The sequence below is a fragment of the Cuculus canorus genome, chromosome 14, assembly GCF_017976375.1.
Source record: "Cuculus canorus isolate bCucCan1 chromosome 14, bCucCan1.pri, whole genome shotgun sequence".
NCBI lineage: Eukaryota > Metazoa > Chordata > Aves > Cuculiformes > Cuculidae > Cuculus > Cuculus canorus.
In genome coordinates, this window is record NC_071414.1 from 8237138 (window position 1) to 8254422 (window position 17285).

Sequence of the window (17285 nt, forward strand, 5' to 3'; positions counted from 1 at the left end):
AGAATAGAATTCCGAATTGTTTGCTCAGCTGAGGGGACTGTTCATGTCTATTAGCTTGTCTTGTTCTATACCAGCCTGGCTCTCATAAAAGGGAATTCGTAGCTGTATTTCCAAACCCCAAATAGAAGGGTATTTATTAATAGCCTTAGCTGTATATACTTGTGGGTTCTGCCACAACTTCATTCTTCGGTTGATTCAACCGGGGGGAGCAGATGGAGCACCAGAGAAGAGAACAAATGGCCATCAGGCAAAAAGCTGCCAAAGGGTAAAACTGCCAGATCCTCATTTTTGTCTGGAAATGCAGACAGCAGTTGGTAATTCCTTTTGAAGTTACCCACCTGGCTACTCTCTGTTCCCAGCCCCACAACCACACTGCTTTAATGACTAATCTTTTCTGTGGATGAAGAGCACTGGTTCTGCAGAGAAAGATCAGAGATTGAAGCCGGGAAGACCCGTTAGTCTCGCATCTGGGACTGAGATGAGGAGCTGCTGGTTGCAGGATGCTGTCTCTGTATCCGGAGACATAGAACACGAGAAGTGAAACGTTCCAGACTGTTAAGGAAAACTCCAATTTGACTTAATCTCTTCACTGTTTAAAATACATAACATCTTCCTCTGAAGCTTCTGAATAATAGATCGAGGTTCAGAAAAAAGACTAAAATGTCAGCACAGTTGTTTTGTTACAAGTACGTGATGTGCTGTTAGCCCTGATTTTCAGAGATCATTGCAACTTTGAAAATGAAATATTTCAACAGTAATACTAGTTTGTGATTTTAGGCTACAAGAATATTTAGATTCCTTGGTGAGTATCATTTCTAAATGAAAATACAGCAAATTGTCTATCTACCTTTTCACCTGTCTCTATAAATATGTTTAATGTTATAACATTTTAATAGGTTTTATATCAAATCCACTGGCACAAAAATAAGATGAGTGCTGCAGTATATTTGAATAATTTATTTCTTTAATTCTGTTTTGAGCTTTAACAATTACTTCTTGACTTGTGTAACATGGCTTCTCCTTCATTCAATTTATTTGACTGCAAATTAGAAAGTTTCATATCAGCTTCTTATTAGTAAATTGTACTTTTGAAGATATCTTGATAATCTAAAACTAGCGAAACATCAGAAATTATCTAACATCACAGTTCTCAAATTATGAAAGGAAAACCAGTGTTTTAAAGAATGAAATTATGCTTTTGTCAAATATTGGACAACTGTGAGAGAACCAAATAATAGAAACTGGCTTCTAACACGTTGCAACTGTTGCATATTAAATGAATGAAACTTTAACAGCAACATAGCAAATATGTTCACTAATGAAAATTCTTTGGTTATCAAAATTAATGACCAGCATGACATTATTAATTTGTAATGCTTATTATTCTTGAAGGATATTTGAAGTGACTGATTTATTACGATGTTCATATGAGTCTAGGCAAGGAATACATTTTCAAAAATTATGGTTACGTGCAGAAAAGGGGGGCTGGGTGTTCAGGTGATGTAAATTGCTTATGCAAATAGAAATGCACCTGTCTTGGCTGAGGTTCTGGCCAAGGCAGGGCTTTGTGAGTGTGTGTTTTGGTTTTTGTTTTAATTCCAGGGCAATATAATATAATTTGGTATACATCTTATTGGAGCAAAAGTATTTTTTTCCTCTTTCTGACAGATTATGAGAGCTGACATACTGCATTCGTTTTGGCACTCTAATGGCTAAGGGCATGCTTCCAGCTGAGATCACTTTTTAAAGATATTCTTCCTTTTTTTTTTAGAAAGAATGTAGCCCAGGAAACAAAAACTTCCTGAAGTTCTGGGTCTTTGACTGACTTAGGTTCCCTTACAAATGCTTTAAAAACTAAACCAAGTAACACGTGCCCATCTGCTGGTTTGGCGCTATTTATTTTTCAAATGGTACTTGAGTAGAGATGTTTGTGTTTCTATGGATATATATAGTCACACATAGTCACATTTTTAAGCTTGGTTGATAGGCCTAAAGACTGATATTCTCTAAGCCCACGAGAAACTGTGCTGTGGCCTTTGAGATCTCCTTGTTAAATGCTTCCAAAGATCTTTTTCTGAAGAGTCTGATTGATGATACCAGTCTTTAATCTTCAATTTTTTGTTGAAATGTTCTGGTATTAATGTTTATAAAGGCACTGCAAAGGGAGATCACAGGCAGGTGTAGGAGTACAGTGTCATGCAGGTTACAGGGAATGAAGTTCAGTCGTGTGCTCCTTGACAGCAGCAAAAAGGGGAAGATGTGCAGTGGGAAACCCACAGCATGAAAGCCAATTTGGTCATGGAAGGATCAGTGCAGTTCTGTTACTGAGGATGATATTTCTCCTTCCATATCATGAAAGAAATCGTTTGATCGGGTGGCAGGACATTGACAGGAGAAGGAATGCAGATAACAAAAAGACTGAAACCCACATATCAGAACAGCAAGATTTATCTATAAGATTTGCAAACTAATAATTGTTGTTGTTCTTCTGTATTTTATGTTATGAAAGACTGAGGCTTTTTTTATTGTTGTTGTTAATCACCATTCTCTTCATGTTTCTGAAGTAGAGTTATGGACCAAACAGACAGAAAAAAATTAACTAGAAATAAAGGGGAAGGCGGTTGAAGAAACCCAGCATGGGAAAATCCAGCTGATATCCTCCCAACTTCCCAAGCAGCGACAAAGCATAATCTGCATTGCCTAATTTCTTTTCTTTTCTTCCACTCATAGCAGGCTTTAAAATTAGAATAGTTTAAGACTACAGGTGGGATTAATTTCTACTCCCTTCCACCTCCTCTCCCCCCAGTTTTAATATTTTCCTTCTTACACAAGTTTTGAAACTAACACGAAGACCTTAGCTAATTCCAGTGCATTGTAGAAGCCTTAATTAGTTTTGGAAGGGTCTCCAGATCTCTCTAAGAAAGGTTAGGCATTATTTATTTGCATTTATTGCTACCCAAAGCAATGTGATTACTGAACAGGTTTGACATTCAAACTAATTAAAGATGAGAGAAAGGGGAGGAAAAAGCCTTTTTTGTGAGATCCAGAGAAAAATTTACAAAAGGCAGAAACAGAAAAAAATGGAAAGGACAAGCAGATGAAAAATGAAGGAGGTTTTGTCACTCCTGCTCTAGGATTTTAAAGAAAATACAAGCTGCCATAGTGTGTTTTTCCATCTTTTGACTGCAGCCTAGCCACCTGGTTTTCCTATTTCACATCGCTTACAGGGAAACCGTATGAGGTAATGTGGTGTTGGTGAAAGGAAAAGTCCACCAGAAGTCTATACATCTTCCCTAGGTGTGTGTTTTACATCTGACAAGATTTGAAAAGAAATACCAAATCCTGCTCCCTTTACTCAGGCGAGCAGGCTTGAGCTCAAAGGTGTTAAGCACCTTGTTGAAAAACACGCACTTCCATCTACTGTGCACCCTGAAAAGTGTTTGAGTGAATAAAACAATGGTGAAAATGCAAACGGTTTTCTTAGATTTTGCAAGCGCACGTGCGTATTGCTGAACTGGAGACTGCAATGTATGCAAAATCTGTACAGTACTGAGTACAGAGCTGCCTTTGTTGTTTTGTGCTGGAATTAAAGTGAATTATTTAATTCTAATGAAATAATGTGCTATGCACCTTGGAAAATATAAAAAGTCATGTTGTAATGCCACTCCACTGTTCTTCGTTAGCAGAGAAGAGATGCAGAACACCGCTTGCTAGTTCCTGTGTCTGAGATCCATCTCAGAAATAGCGTGACAATTGTGTGCCTGTATTTTTCTAGCTTAAAAGCACATGGTAAGCACTTCTTTGTCAATAATTCATAATGCATAAAGTAATAGGGGAGTTCTTTGCTTTGTTAACAAAATACCTAAATTTGACCTTTTCAGATACTGCTTTGCTTTTAGAAGACACTGAATTATTTTCTTATACGTGGTTTATATTCCCGTTGATATTTGGACTGCTCAGTTGTGACTGCACGGACAAAACACAGATTTCTTTTTGCTGTTAGATGACTCTAGCTCTATCAAAAATATGTATGGAGAAAAATATATGCATTGTGGATATTACTCATGAAAGCATAGTATTTCGTTTATGTGGTTATTTTTTACTATTGTAAACTCTTGTGATGTTATTTGATTTAAATTTGAATAAAATAATTAAAAAAATTTTCAAAAAATCCAAACTGTATTTTCCACAATGCAAAAGGGTTATTATCAGATCAGTACACTTTAAAAAGAACTTTAAATATGCTATTTAAATGGATTGAAAATTGTTTTCTGGGAGATTTAATTCTCCCTTTCAACTGAGTTATTTTTCATTTTTCATGTCAAATGTAGGGGGTTGCATTAAAAAATTGTTAATTTTTTTTCTTTTCCATCAAGGCTTCGAGAAAAATAAAACCTAAACACATGAGCTGAGCCGCCAGCTTACCTCTGAAATACTTAAATTTGGTGTGATGTGTAATCAGGATGGTAGGACAAGGAAACGACAAGAAAACTCTAGCAAAGACATATATTTTAGAGTTTCAAGATTTGCATGCTTCTACGATCACACTCCTAAAGTTTCTGATTCGTTATATGCAATTTATAATTAATTTAGTTGATGTTTCATTTAAAAGCTTCAAATTCCTACCTGAGATGTGCTGAAGGTACAGCTCTGAGACCCGCTGACGCTCGAGGACTACATTCCTTCCTGGCGATCTCTCTGCAGATTTGGCCTCTCCATCTCCGCTCGCTACAACAGGTAGGACCCATGAACATGCAAACAATCAATTACTTTGCTTGTTGCGCTTGGGTCGCTGTGCTTTGAGGAGTTAAATTAAGATTACCATAGCTTACTGTGAATTTAGAAGGGATTGCTTCGGGATTTCTGTATTTATTTGTCAGATAGACAATAAGCTGGCTGCCAGGAATAATTTGCCTTGGGTTTGCATCCCTTTATCTCCTTGGGGAGAGAAACGTCCCTCTGCCATCCCAGAATGGATGGGTGTTACATGACAGAGCGAACGCAGCAAACTCCCTGCAGTGTCACTCTGAGGACGCGGCATTGCCAAAGTCACTGATACCTGCAAACAGTTTGCAACAGGGCAGTCCTACAGGATTGAATGTGGCCCTTTACCTCTCTACTGTTCTTAAATTAGACCATATGTTTCACATTGACAGCATTTTAGTAACTGCGCCTTAATTATGCCATTAATTGATAACTGAAAAGCATGATGTAGCTGGAGCACCATTTTACTGCTATTTTGAAGGACCAAGTGAAAAAATTGGAGAATGCTAAATGAAACTTCCCTTTCAGAGATCCAAGCTCATCATGTCTCTCATAGTTCCTCAGGTAATCAGAGGCCTATAAGAAGTCAGGACCTAGAAATGAAGTTTCTGGGCCCTAAATAGCAGTGGGTATGTCTAGTTTTTCATTACATATAGAGCGTGGACATCCCTGCGCTAGGTGGGCATGTTAAATACACCTGTGGTTTGGAAATGAGCACGTTTAACCTGCCCATCGTTTCTCACGCTTCTGTGCACGTTGTTAGGTATCAGTCCTTGGGAACTATGAACAGAACAAACAGACACCCACGGTCTACCTGCAAGGACTGCATGAAAGAATGAAGTAACGGATACGTCAGAAAGAAAGAGTGCCTTTGTAGACAGCTGGTGCCTAATTAATTTGCAGCAAAGCTGAGGAAGGCAGTGCCGATGGCCCTGCAGGTATCGCTGGATTTTGTTACTGCACCAATTATGATAAAGCATTGCCAGCACAAAAAGCATTAAGGCATTTGCTGTGCACTAGGAAGGAAGGGATGCTACTTATCAGCTAAAGAAGTGTACTGTGATGCTTTGTATTTGTTTTCTTTCTTTTAATTTCTTATTCTCTGAAAGATGGAGGAGTTTCTGTTTTTACCAACCAACCTCCCCTTTTTTTCCCAGATAAGTTAGATCTTCAACAGGACATTTCTATAAGACAAATAAACCACCACGCCTTGTGTCATTGCAACCAGCTCCATTTCTGCTAGAGTTTATTATGGTTAGTCCATTATAAATTACATGGTATCTCCAGGGACCTGTTCTGTACTTGAAATATCACAAGACTGCTGTCATGCATAATGCTGCAGTGAGCTGCTAAATTTATATCCACTGAAAATGTGCTTTACATTGCAGAGTGACCCACTTTAACTTTGATGCATAAATGGGTTGCCTTTCTTTTATCTGTTGGTTTTTTGTTTGTCCACAGTTTTAACTTGCTCAGAAAAGGCCCTTAGAAAAATCTGTTATTTGTGCTTGGTGTATAGTGTGATTATCATTATTTTATAAAACTTGGACATACTTCTAAATCCCCCTAGAGACAAAGCATGCAAAGGGCAATTTTGTCTGCCAGCCCATGTAAATTCTATCAGACTACATAAACAGACAACAGTGGCAGATTGGCTCCTGGAGCTTATGGTTTCTTCTGCTCCTAAGCAGTTTGCAGAGCAAGTAGAGAGAAAAGACTGAAGCACAAGTTACTCCAATGTACAGATCACGGCATTTTACTTGTATAGTTTCAAAATATCCCTATGAAGCAGTTTTAAGAGGTATTTTTGATAATTATTTTTTGTTTGGGTTTTTTTGGGGAGGAGAGAAGAATGGGCTATAATAATATCAATCCTTCAAATTTCAGCCTGTTTTTAACAAAATTTTAAAATCAAAGCATAGCTCTCTCATTCTGTGTTAAATTGTCACCTTCTTAGAGGGGAAAGAGAGAGTAAATATAGGCTTAAAATGCTTCCAGGATACTACATACTATAAATCATTATCTATGAGAAGTACATCCACAGGAATTCTGCAATAAAGCTTTACTATAAAATAAGAAAAATATGTGGCAAGACTATTATGCCACTTATTGATATGGATTCCTGACATAGCTACATAACTAAAAACATGTTCCACCAAGCAGACATCTGTAAGTGAATGCAGTGAAGAGAGGCAAGTAAAGATTGAAAATATTTCTCGTTTGATTTTTTTTTCTAAGTCATCATAAGACGGTCAAAAATTGTCACCAGCAGTTATGGTCCTTTCAGGCAAGAAATACCTTCTTGGTCATAAGTGATTTCTCACAATCTAGGTATTTGGACTAGATGATCTAGATGATCATTGCCGGTCTCTTCCAGCTGACATGCTCTGCTCTGCTCTATTCAATTGTTTTAGTACTGAGAAAACGATGTGGTGTCTGTTGGTCCTCAAAAGTGTGGACCTGAAGTGATGTGGGGTGATAATGGACTCTTTTGGCCTGTAAGCTTAATTTCCACTCACTGACAGGCAGATATGGGTGATGAAATCATGTCCTCTTCTTCCAGATTTCTTGGTGCTACATCTTCTATTTAGCTGAATGTAGGGCTGGACTTACCTTACAGTGATGGTCTTTGCAGTAGTAAATATCAAATTGTCCCTGCTGCTATCCCTTCTTCTTCCTTTAGAGTCCTTCTTAAGAAAATAATTCTCTCTTTCTAGAACAGAAGAGGACTGAGAAGTTACTTAAGATGCCCAAGGGAAGGACCCCTCTCTGTCTCTGAATGCTCCTTCTCTTTCACGATTCAAAGGAGTGCAGAGGCAAATCTTGAATGTCTTAATGTCTTTATTTAAAACTTCAAACTCAGAATGGTTATCCTGATCTTCTTACACCATTGTGTGTCCATTCCATTTATTTTTTTGAATAGACTGAAGTCGGTTGTGTCTCTCACCAGCAAAGCACAGAAAGAGTTGCATTCTAATTGAACTTAAAACATATTTTGCAGAATGTAAAATCTAAATATGTTTGTTCATCTGAAGACTTGAAGGGGCACTAAAATACATACTAAACCATGTTCTGTAATGTATACTTTCTTTAGTTAAGCAATTTGCTGAAATTATCTTTCTGTGTTTGCATCAAAAACCCAAATCATTTTATGTGGGGGTGTTTGCTGCTTTCTTTTGGCCTTAGAGTGCTGCACCGAGAAGATGTACCCAAATGAAACTCAAAGAAATGTACAATCACCATTTCATCACCATTTCAAATGAAGTTTGTGAAAATGTCAAGTGTTGGGGGCAAAAAAATTTAAGGATTTAAAATTTGAACCATTCCTTGCAGGCTATGTAAAGCTAATAAGTTCTTCTTGATCAGCTGGACATCAGGAAAGTTCATGCATAACTGGAAGGTTGATGAATAATAAGAAAGGTATTTTTAAGCTGATTTTAATGAAGAACCAGAGCTTTCATAGGTTACCTTTTGAATGGAAAAAGGTTAATGTAGACTGTAATTACTGATCTGTGAAGACAGATGAAAATGTAATTCCGTTTTGCTTTGTTGTTTGGGCTACTCCTTGGTGGGAAAATAGTTCGATAACTTAATGAAGATCCTTTATAGACTCAGAAACACAAGCATTTCTTGGCTAGATCTGCTGATTACATAAGAGTTACTTAAAATAATCCAGAGGAATGATAAAAAGGTCTCTATCTTCATAACTATCAGTGCTGTAAAAGAGGCTGAGAATATGAAACTCGGGTTTAGCAGGATTCTTTTGCTGTGAGTAGTGGTTTTCTACCATTAGAAAGCTCAGCTTTGCAGAATTTGGCCTCGGAGACCTTGGGGACAACCAACTGACCACAGGTCTGCAGTGTGCCCTTTACGTGATGAGGCCAGCTCTGTACTGGGCAGTATTAGCAAGAGTTTAGCCAGTAGGGAAAGTCTCTCTTGACACAATGTCTATGCTTAAATTACAGTAATCTTAAAAAAAAAAAAAAAAAAAGAAAGAAGTTATCTATTCATAGTCTATTTCTCCAAAAGCAAATTGTTCATTTTTTCTCATTTATCTTTTTTATTTCAGTGATAATAGTATGGAAAATTCAGTGCAACTGAGACTACTTTGAGTGAAATATGAGTAACATTGTTAAGTTCGTTGTTCACAATTTTGGGAAGTACTTGTATGTTCTGTATTTACAGTGTGACATTACTGTGGTGCTATTAGAGGAATAATTAAGAGGGAAAACTTTTATTTTTTATCACACTATCTCTTTAGCAATTTCTGTTAAAATCTAAAATTAATGTAATCTCAGTGTTAAGAAAATGTATCTAGAGCAATTCGTATTCCTTGAAACAATAAGCTATGTTTAAGGAGAAATTCCATTTGAGTTCAAGCATTCAGTTCCATTGCTTGAAACCGGAGCCTATTTAGCTGCGAAGTGTGACTCAGATCCTTAAGCACTGTACGTTTCTGGAGGTTTTATGTTTTTAAATTCAAGGTAGCCTTTTTCATACAAGCAACACATTGGCACATGATTTGCCATGGTTTTGGCAGAAGCTGCAAGCAAGGATCATTTTTCCTTTTTATCTCTTTTCCTAACCTGGCTAATGATGCTGTCGAAGTTTTAAAATGTGAGAGGAAAGTTCACTGACTTTTGGCTGTACATTCAGTATTTGGTTGTGTTAGAAGTCTTAGCAGGAGCATCATAAACACTTTCAGTTATAGGATTGCTCTCTACCAGGGTTATTATTTAGGAAGCTGAGAACAAAAAGCAAATAACCTAACGATAGACATAATACTCAGAGGCAGCCTTATTTGTGTTGGCTTTTTAAGTATTTACTTTAGGAAATGATTTGATAATATGTGATGGTCTGAGCCACCATTCGTATGAAATTGTGTTGATAGAAATATGCATTGAAGAGATCTTCAAGACTACGGTCATGTCAATTTACTGATAATTAAGAAAGAAGGCAGAAATGGCTAGACAGCTAAGTCCGGGATGTACTATGCCAACTGTGGTGAGAATTATTACTCATCAAGGGAGAAAACATTCTGTTTGGAGTCTTTTCAGATAATTTATTATGGCTTTTTCTTTAAAAAAAACCCTGCCTCCTATAGGTGCAACCAGTTCAGTTGCACTTCAGTTAGCAACAGCAGAAAAACCAGTTACTGTTATCTACTAATAATGATGAATTTTATGATAAAGAATAGAGAAGCAGCTGAAAAAAACCACAAAGTAAAGGAGTAGAATGATAGCAACTCCACTTTCCCTGCCTTAAGCTTACCAATGAGGGAGATAAAACATACAGCCTACATGGGATGAAACCTGAAGGGCAAGAAAGTGGAGAAAATACAAAAAATCATTTTACTGGAGAGACTGGAGAGAAGCAGCTGTGGTATGGTGCTGAGGGGCAAGTGTCAAAGTGCGGTCATGGGCTGAAAATAAGTCAAGTCTTATTAAAGCTACAAATATTTCCTTGGAAAATCCCTGCTTTACCACTGTAACGATTGCTCCTGCTGCCCAGTGGTTTCTCTGTACTTCTGCTGTTACCTTTTTTTATGTCTTACAGATGCCACCTGTGGCTCCTTGGCTAGTATTTAGAAATATATTTGGAAATATGGGGTCTTGGTTTGGTGCAAATGGTTCAGTGTGTTTCTCTGCAAATCTTTCTATGTCTGGAGCCAATTTTCCTTGAGATCCCTGTGGCTACTGGGAAAGGGCTACTGGGAAAGGTTTAACTACTGTTTAGACAAAGTGCTTGCTTGTTTATTCTAGTTTGGAGGAAACCTGTACTCCATGGGATTGCATTTGGGTTTTGTCTATGAGAATGTGTCTCCTCTGGGCCATAGGAAAACTCTTTAGAAATGGTAGGGAAGGCCTCCTGAAAAATGGAAGCTGTGTGGAAATTGCAGGGGTTTGACATTTGTTCTTTATTCTGTACCGAAACAATTTAAGACTGTGCAAATTAAGTTTGTGAAAACATCAGAGAGAGCAACAATGGAATAGCTGCTGGGAGCTCAAGGTTAGAGATGTTGTTCTTCCTGATTCATTAACGTCACGGGCAATATTACAAATCACTCTTTGTTAGTATTAAAGGACGTACGGGAAGTGGCACAGAATACCAATATCTCAGAGATTAGGGCTTCAATCAAATGTACAAGTGAGATGGATATTTGTCCCTGTTCTGTGTAAATCCTTGCTCTAACCAGAATTCTCCACTCTTCCAGTCCAGTTTTGCTCTGAATAACCGTTCTTAATCATATACCTCTGAGCAAAAATTCTTCTGACAATATTCGTATATTAAAAACATGTCTTCTGAAAATTTATCGGTATGTTCTAATATTGAAGAGCAATGTAGCTTTCTGCGAATGCCCTTCACACAGGCATTGAATATTTGAACACAAAGACAAAAATTTGTAATGAAATGGGTTTGATTGCACTGTACCTCATCTCAAAGAAATGCAGTGGCTCTTGCACACTGAGGTAATATAAATTAATATTTTGATTTGCAGCAAGTTAAAAGATAAATGGTAGTTTATCATTCATTCCATGTTAAAATCACTCCTTCCTCAGATTTATGGCAAAAATATTAAACAAAAAAAAAAAAAAAATCACAGAAAACCTGATGTGCCTGCAAGTGAATATTTGGAAGGCAAAAATGATGATCTCAATTCAGTTCCATGGATTGTAGACATAACTGAATCCTCTGAGAAATTAAATATACAAACACCGACTTTTAAAAAGTCAGTGGATTTTCTTGAATCAGACCAGCAATATGCAAGAAGCAGCAGTGTTTTTCTTTTTAAAGACACAGTGGGAGAGAATCTGATCCTATCAGATTTTTTTTTTTTTAAACCAAGATTCCATTTTTTACAAATTTTTCTTTTTCTGAAACATTTTTAGGAAGTTGTCCCACTCTGTCCGGATGGGCTTCTCTTGAAGCAAGATGTTAATCAGTGTACTGTGAGAAAATCAGAATGTAGACCAAATGAAACCGATAGTTTCTCATTTAGCTGATATTTGGAGACAGGGAAAGTTAAATGTCAATGCATAGAGACTTGAAAGATACAATCTTGATTTGCTTCACCTTCTGTGAATTCTTGCAGTCTGGAAGATGCAAATTTTTCATTTTCATTTAAATACCAAAATGAAAGACATTAGGAACTACATACAGTAGATATGATGAAATACTTCTCTAAACATAGATTTTCAAATCCCTGAAAGTTGACATATGCAAACATTTCAGTACCAGTCAGTACAAGGCATGATTATTACATGGATCTGTATCTGTTGCCACCTCATTTCATAATCTTTGTAGGCTGCAACAGTGGCTCTCACACAGTGGCTCTGTGGGACAAAGACTCAGCAAAACCGAGAGCCCGGATTTTGTAGAAACCCACCAATTTTTATTACGTGACCTAGGAATTGATAATATAAAATACTAAAGTGTGTTTGGATTTTATTGAATTTACATAGTACTTGATGAGAAAAAAAAGTCACATGCAGGTGCAACTCTAACATCCTATGACACATGCTGCTTATTTTCATGTGTTTAATATTTGCCTACATTTTTTTTATCATTATTTCAACAGTGAAATATTCAATAAACTCTAGACACAGAATTTTTTAAATGCTTAGGAAAGCTTATGCTATATATTAATTGATATATTGATACATTTTTGTATTACTCAGGAATATGTAATTATTCTATAGGTTGAAAATTTATAGATGATAAACTTTTGCAAATAAACATGATATACTGAGAGCATTTATCTTTCATCTAACTCAAGGAAGGGAGTCTAAATGCACTTCTAAAATTCCAACTGGAGTAGAGCTTACAGAGGAGGAATGAAAATTCTATTACATGAGCATTTTTGGAATATTCAATCTAACCCTTGCAAACTTAAAATCAGAAAAAAAATCAGAATACTGCAGTTATTCTCATATCCTTTGTGGGCTTAGTTTTGTTTAGGGTTGGGGTTTTTTACATATATGTAACTTCCTGCTTTACATCAAAGATGTAAATATATAATTACATGTAATAATATATTTATGTAATGTATAATTACATGTACATTGTAATATAAATGTAAAGATATAATTAGGTAAGTACAATTATACACAAGAAGACCTACAACTTCACATTCAAGGCTAGAGCTTTTGTGGCACAAGTATTTAAACAGTGTTGATCCTAATGAGTACTTGGTACTTCTCAAGGGGAGAGAAAGGAGTATTGCCAAAACATTTTAAGTGCTGTCTCAGCTATGTATTTTCTTGGCATTTTCCACTGTCATTTTTCATTCTTAAAGTACCATAAACATAAGCTGAAGAAGTATTTCAACTACCTGGAAGCAGTAGAACAATATATTACCAGCTCAACTACTCTGGACTTTCACATTTATTTTTCTAAATTAAAACACTCTACTTCCATAGAAACTTGTACTGACCCAGGTAGTCATCACAGAAAGAGATACTATCCTTTCCAATACTGTACACACATCTATTGCATCCCTCCATCATCTCTTCTCTAGTAATCAGGAGTAATCCTCCTGCACTCTCCCTTTTATGCTGCAGATATCATGTGAACTGCTGTATTTCCAGGGAATAAACACTGAAGTCTAGTCTTCCATTTTCAGGTTTCTTAATTTGTCCCCGTGTTTGACCAAGGAAACACTACCCGGTAAAAGATGAGAATGTTATTGCAGTTTAGCACCGATATTCCATTGACTCAATAGATTACTGAATTCCTGGAAGAGATGTGCATTACATATATGCACCATTTGGAGTGTGGGTGGAAGGCATGCTTGAACTAAAGGTGTTAAAACGACACTATTAATGGTTTTGTATGATGCGCTCTCTGTAAGAACAAAATAACTTCAGACAGTTAATTATTTTGTCTGCAATAATTATTTTGTCTGCAAAAAAGTTACAGAAGGACTTAGTATCATCCTTGCAAAGGCAGGAGAGTGTGTGTGTGTCTACTTACAGATACACGTCCACAGAATTATATAGGCTCACATAGAAAGAATAGATCATTACAGTGACAACAGGGGAGCTTTAAGTTATTTATATAATATACTTATTTATTTATTCCATGCTTGCTTAGACACACTCTCAGTCCTCAGCTAGTTAGGGCAAATGGGATCAGGAGAAAGGTCCTACTGATCTTTGCCACCCTGATCGTCTCTATCTATGTAAAAAGGAGCCTTCTTTGCACACGTTTGTACTGTGGGGGCTGTTGAGTCTGCTTTGCCTTCAAAGAACATGGCATAGGACACTTTATGCGGCACTTGCTTACTCTCAGACTTCTTTTTCTCTCTTTTTCCCTGAGCTGCTGGTAAGGCGTATTAATGATTCTGATAGAAGGCCCAGAAAAAGCTAGAAATAATAATAAAAAAAAGGCTAATATTATCAGCGCAACACTCTTTCCATTTGTTTGATATAAATAATTTATTTTCTTTATATTGTCTGTGAACAATAACTATGCTGAGCTGCCAGTATGGCCCTGTTTTCAGAGAGAAATTGGGAGTCCAGGTAAGGAGAAAGCAAATTTTTTTGAGATGAAATGACGAATTAACCAAGTTTTGCATCCTAAACAAAGAGCTCAAGTAAATATTTCTGAAAAGAGAGATCAATGTGATTTTAGCAGTGATGAAAGTGTCACTGATTAGCAGCAGTATCTCCTGGTGTCACGGCTTCTGGAGCGGTCTGTGAAAGGACTCTATGGCTTATAATATCTTCTTTTTATAACAATTTTCTTTAGAAATTATTTTTAAAGTTTTAATTAGTTATTTTTAACAGATATTTTCTGCAGCTGAATTCTAAAGCATGGTGTGAATTCAGCAGCAAATGCCCTGACAAACTGAAACAGAGAAAAGAAAATGCCAGTGACATCCAACTTTCTGTACCAGGCTCACTGCTGGTCCTACAGTGACACAAGAACCTATCTCCAACCTTGTGCTTATGATTCAAGACACACTGATTGATGTATATCAACAATTTATCCTTCAAACAGTGTTAAAAAGAACTACCAGATATATTTTCGATTATGTTATTTTTCATTTAGACGTATTTGAAACTACAACAACAACAAACCTTTTTGCTCATTCCTTCCGTTTTTCCTTCAGGTTGGTGGTGTTGTTATTGGTTTTTTGTTTTTCTTTTCTTCTATTCACTCTGTACTGCAGGTTTGCGCGTCTCAGAGCCAGAGAGAAATTGATATTGAGACGTGCTGAGAATGCATTGTAGTTACCAAGGAAGTTGTTACCCAAGCAACAGTAACTACATGAAATTTGTCAGAATTTTTTTCTCTGTAACTCTGTCATGTTTGCAGCTTTGGAGGAGGCAGAGTGTGGGTAGCATAAGTCATCTCCTCATTCTTAACCTTATTTTTTGAAGCAGATATGGTAATTTTTCTTACTTTGTTCAAGAAAGAGTTAACTTCAGTTAGAGCTGAATTCTTGGTTTTATGTGTGTTGTGGGCTGGGTTTTATTTTTATTTTTATTATTTTCCTGCTAGCAGACAGATTGTGGATGTGCCAGAGAGTCCTGCAGCATGTGGGCAGATGCTAAAGGCAACATTCTCAGCTGTTACACACTCAGTGATGATATTTACCATTCACGAAAGCCACGCCAGCACCTTGGTTTGCTCCAGGAAATTGGATGAGACAGTTGCCAGCTTGATGATGTCAAAAAGTGTAGGAAATACGCACGTGTTCACTATTAATAGAGGGACGTGAACCAAGGATATACAGGGGAGGGTGTCCTAAATCCTCTGTGGTGGGGCAAACAAAATGGTCGTGTGGTGGCTGAGGCTCAGTCAAATACTACAAAGTTATAGTTCTCTTTTCAGGACAATAAATGTAGATCTCTGAAGATTAACTTATTTAATCCTTGTTCCTAGAAGGAAACAGAAAAGAACAGGTTGGACAGCTTAACAAGCAGTGCAATTTAGTATGTTTTCTTAATAGAAAACATGAATAATTGTTATCTGCTTCTACGTGTTGATTTTTTTTCAGGTGGCAAGATACTGCAAAGGCACTTTTATGAAGGGCTCAATCCTGCATTACAAAGAAACAGACGACTTATTCTTCAATTCAGTTTTAGGGGTTAAGTAAACCAAACTATCTTTCAATAATTCAGCAACGTCTCTTTGCATCATGCATGGTGAAATCTGGAAAAGAAATGTGATTATATTTCTATGAGCAGAACCCTGAAGGAAGATGTATATTTGAAGTAGGAGGTATTTTACTGTAATGCTTACTTAGGTATATGTTGTGTTAATTTCCTTACATCTTTTTTTTTAAAAAGTTAAGATTTCTGCTTAGACTATATAAAAATATTTTTTTAAACTGTCTTAAAAGACTTTTTTTTTTTTTCTCTCTTATATTCTGGATTGCAGGTCACCGTGGATAAAGAATCATTTGAGCTATAAAAGTTTTCAAAGTGTATGAACAAACCATTATGTATATTATGAAACTGTTGAGCATCGTGGATCTGAGCCAGCTCTGTGCATAGCGAGCTATAGTGGACCTGCCTTTTGACCATAAGTATAAGTCTCCAAGCAGAGACACCGGAGTGAATGAGCCAGGGGATAGTTGGGTTTAATTGGCTCTGGATCTGTACCAGCCCCACCAGGTACAAGATAGCTCATAAAAAGCCTTATTCTCTTCCATCATTCATTTATTTCTACCTTTCCGAACTACGTCATACAAAGAACTGCCTTATAACCTCTCAACTCCACTTCCAAGTTCCAGAACTAAGATACCTCTTGGCTAAGTAAATGTTCTTTTCAGACAAAGCTGCCTCTATCCAAGCAAGCTTCTTATTTTACCAGGAAATATGTGATGGACAAGACCTGATAAGGCTGTACATTCTGTTTCAAGTTGTGAAAGTATGTAAAAAAGATCTTTTCAAATTTAGTGAGTGAAATGTTTGAGGTTTAGTACTGTTTATTTAAAAGGTTGGGATTAATTCATAGTATGGTGTTATATGTGCGATAATACCTCTGTGGAGTGAATGTCAAAGAACACTACAGCAGCAAGACCTGGAAAAAAAGTATTTTCTCCATGAAAAAGTCAGGTGATAGAGGTCTGAGCCTGCTGATGTAACTTTCCTTTCTCCTCACCTCTTGGAATGGCAGTACTAGCTCATTGCCCGAGATATGTGCTGTTAGACAGAATCTAATATCTGGAGCAAAGAGAGGAAGTTAAAGAAAAGAGACAAGAAAGTGCCAGCTTTGCAGCTAGAAATTTTCTTATGAGGTAGATAACTATGACTTGTAGCTTGTAATTGTCTTTCAGGATATTTCTTCCAGGATCCATAAATACCTGCAGATAACTAAGTTTTGTCAGAGGCCAGATGTGACGGTTGATTTAAAATTTGTAATTTAGAGAGCTTTTAATACTGACGTTCAAAAATTGTCTCTCTAACTAACCTGCCTATTCAATCTGCTTGCCATCTATCTCTATCTTTTCTTTCTCCCTTCTCTCTTCTTTTATACACCACTCATTTGACTCTTTGCATGAGATGATT